The sequence below is a fragment of the Eubalaena glacialis genome, chromosome 13 (genome assembly GCF_028564815.1).
Source record: "Eubalaena glacialis isolate mEubGla1 chromosome 13, mEubGla1.1.hap2.+ XY, whole genome shotgun sequence".
Taxonomy (NCBI): Eukaryota; Metazoa; Chordata; class Mammalia; order Artiodactyla; family Balaenidae; genus Eubalaena; species Eubalaena glacialis.
The window spans coordinates 94,264,344-94,268,351 of record NC_083728.1 but is presented as its reverse complement, the minus strand read 5'-3'; the positions used below and the strand labels follow the sequence as shown (position 1 = coordinate 94,268,351).

At 42.9% G+C, this 4,008-nt stretch overlaps 1 non-coding gene across 1 annotated transcript; it reads right to left on the bottom strand.

The window, feature by feature from the left end:
* Nucleotides 1–219: 219 nt before the first annotated feature.
* Nucleotides 220–292, bottom strand: TRNAR-CCU (transfer RNA arginine (anticodon CCU)). Its single transcript has one exon. It is a non-coding gene; the product is annotated as a tRNA-Arg (tRNA).
* Between the last annotated feature and the right edge of the window lie 3,716 nt (nucleotides 293–4,008).

Below are 4,008 nucleotides of genomic sequence, written 5' to 3'. Positions count from 1 at the left end.
GTTGTGGCGCATGGGCTTTGTTGCTTCACGGCATGTGGGATCTTCCCGCACCAGGGCTCGAACCCGTGTCCCCTGCATTGGCAGGCAGATTCTCAACCACTGCGCCACCAGGGAAGCCCTGTTTTCTTTTTTTTTTTTTTTTTAATTATTTAGTTATTTGGCTGTACTGGGTCTTAGTTGCCGCATGCAGGATCTTTAGTTGTATCATGTGGGATCTAGTTCCCTGACCAGGGATCGAACCTGGGCCCCCTGCATTAGGAGCACAGAGTTTTAACTGCTGGACCACCAGGGAAGTCCCTAGATTTCATTTTCTAAAACAGTTTTAGGTTTCCAGAAAACTTGAGCAGAGATCTCCCATATACTCCCCTCCTCCTGCACAATTTCCCTGGTTATTACCATCTGGCCTCAGTGAGGTAGATTTGCAACAATTGATGAATCAATATTGACACACTATTATTAACTAAAATCCATAGTTTATGTTCAAGCTCTCTCTCTGTGTTTTCCGGTTCTATGGGTTTTGACAAATGGATAATGTCCTGTATCCACAATTACATTATCATTCAGAACAGGTTCACTGCCCTAAAAACCCCCTGTGCCCACCTGATCATCCTTCCCCCTCAAACCCCTGACAACCACTGATCTTTTCACTGTCTCCATAGCTCTGCCTTCTCCACAAGGTCATAGAGTTGGAATCACGTAGTCTGTAGCCTTTTCAGACTGGCTTCTTTCACGTGATGTGCATTTAGGGCTCCTCCATGTCTTTTCAGGGACTGACAGCTCATTTCTTTTTAGCGCTGAATGATACTCCATTGTCTGGATGGACCACAGTTTATCCGTCACCTGCTGAAGGACATCTGGGTTGCTTCCAGGTTTTGCAGTTATGACTAAAGCTGTTGTAAACATTCATGTGCAGGTGTTTGCGTGGACACATGTGTTCAGTTCAGTTGGGCGGACACTGAGGAACGTGACTGCCGGATCGTGTGGCAGGAGCATGTTTGGCTTCGTAAGAAACCACCGCCCTGTCTTCCACCAGCAATGACGAGAGTTCCCGTTGCTCCCCGTCCTCACCAGCATTTGGTGTTGCCCGAGTTTCAGATTTCAGCCTTTCTAATGGGTGTCTAGTGGTGTCTCACTGTTGTTTGAACTTGCATTTCCCTAACGACATACGATGCGGAGCATCTCGTCACATGCTTCCTTGCCATCTGTGTATCTTCTTGCCGAGCTGTCTGCTCAGATCTTCCACCCGGTTTTCAGTTGGGTTGGTTGTCTTCCTGTTGCACTTTAAGAGTTCCGTGTCTATCTGGATGCAAGTCCTTTATCAGACGCTTGCTTTCTAAATATTTTCTCCCAGACTGTGGCTTGTCTTTTCACTCCTTTAGTATGTTATTCACAGAGCAGACAATTTTAATTTTAATAAAGCCCAACTTATCAATATTTCCTTTCATAGATCAGGTTTTTGGTGTTGTATTTAAATGTCATCGCCAACAAAAACATTCACATAGATCAACGGAACAGAATAGAGAGCCCAGAAATAAAACCACACACCTACGGGCATTTAATCTTCGACAAAGCGGGCAAGAATATACAATGGGGAAAAGACTGTCTCTTTAGCAAGTGGTGTTGGGAAAGCTGGACAGTCGCATGCAAATCAATGAATTAGAACACACCCTCACACCATACACAAAAATAAACTCAAAATGGCTTAAAGACCTAAATATAAGACATGACACCAAAAAACTCGTAAAAGAGAACATAGGCAAAACATTCTTGGACATAAATCAGAGTAATATTTTCTTAGATCAGTCTCCCAAGGCAAAAGAAATACAAGCAAAAATTAACAAACGGGACCTAATCAAACCTATAAGCTTTTCCACAGCAAAGGAATCCATAAACAAAATGAAAAGACAAACTATGGACTGGGAGAAAATATTTGCAAATGATGTGACTGAAAAAATATACAGGCAGCTCATACAACTCAATATAAAAATACAACCCAATCAAAAAATGGGAAGAGAACCTAAATAGACATTTCTCCAAAGAAGACATACACATGGCCAATAGGCACATGAAAAGACGCTCAATATCGCTAATTATTAGAGACATGCAAATCAAAACTACAATGAACTGTCACCTCACACTGGTCACAATGGCCATCATCAAAAAATCTACAAACCACAAATGCTGGAGAGGGTGTGGAGAAAAGGGAACCCTCCTACACTGCTGGTGGGAATGTAAATTGGTGCAGCCACTATGGAAAACAGTATGGAGGTTCCTTAAGAAACTAAAAATAGAATTACCATATGACCCAGCAATCCCACTATTGGGCATATACCCTGAGAAAACCATAATACGAAAAGATACATGCACCCCTATATTCACAGCAGCACTATTCACTATAGCCAAGACATGGAAACAACCTAAATGTCCATGGACAGATGAATGGATAAAGAAGATGTGGTACATATATACAATGGAATGCTACTCAGCCATGAAAAAGAATGAAATAATGCCATTTGCAGCAACATGGATGGACCTAGAGATTGTCTTATTAAGTGAAGTAAGTCAGACAAAGACAAATACCATGTAATATCACTTACATGTGGAATCTAAACAAACAAAAAAAAACAAATGAACTTATTTGTAAAACAGAAACAGACTCCCAGATACAGAAAACAAACTTATGGTTACCAAAGGGGGAAGGTAGGGGGAGGGATCAATTAGGAGTTTGGGATTAACAGATACACACTACTACATGTAAAATAGATAACCAACAAGGACCTACTGTATAGCACAGGGAACTCCACTCAGTATCTCGTAGTAAACCATAATGGAAAAGAATCTTAAGCTGTACACCTGAAACTGACACAATATTGTAAATCAGCTATAGTTAAATTAAAAAAATAAAAGTAAATAAAACTTCATTGCCAAACCCAAGGTCACCTAGATTTTCTCCTATGTTATATTCTAGAAGTTTATAGTTTTGCATTTTACAGTTATGTGGTTTTAAGTTGTGATCCATTTTGTTTGTTCATTTTTGTGAAAGGTGTAAAGTCTATGTCTAGATTTTTTTTTTTTTTTTCGTTTGTGGATGTCCAATTGTTCCAGCACTGTTTGTTGAAAAAACTATTCTTCCACCATTCAATTGCCTTCGTTCCTTTGTCAAAGATCAGCTGACTGTATTTGTGTGAGTCTATTTTGGGCTCTCTATTCTGTTCCACTGATCTATTTGTCTAATCTTTTGCTAATACCATGCTGTCATGATTACTGTAGCTTTATAGTGAGTCTTGAAGTCAGATAGCATTAAGAACTTTAACAACTGTTTCCCTGCACATGCCAGGGATGAACAGAGTTCAACCCACGACCTCCAGTGAGGGGTCCTCATCACCAGCCTCACTGCCAGCTGGCAGGTGATCTGGTTCAAAAGGCCCATTTTAGAGTCGACTTCCCGGGATCACTCTGGTGCCAACTGTGGTTCCATGGACACAGACTCTGAAGTGGAGAGTGGTGTGTAGGGGCTGATTGAGGGGTGCACTCATGAAAAGCACCTATAAAAGGACATGAGGGAAGTGGGGGAGGGCAGAGGGCGAAGCTGAAGTACAATTTGGGTGCAGCAGTGAGCACACTAGAAGTTCTGGAGCTGGGATGCCCCTCAGAGGAGCCCCAAGTGAGGCAAAGGGGCTGGGCCACCGCACCTCTGCAGCAACTAGTCATTCCATGTGGGCTTCCGGGAGGAGGAGGCACGGGTGAGGAGCTTCTGTTTAGCCCAGGGCAGCTCCCTTGGAGAGCGACGCAGCCGAGCAACGATCCTCCACCTTGAGGGTTCTGGATGCCACACAGCATCCACCACCGTCTCGGCAGAAACACCGCTCACCAGAGAATCCCTCTCCGTTTACAGATGAGGCTCGAGCTTCTGTGGTTTGCCCAGACCACCTGCTGTTAGACCTTTTAAGACAGTAACAAAATCTGGATGCCTATCTCTGTACCATGAAGGGTACTAACCACGGAGAA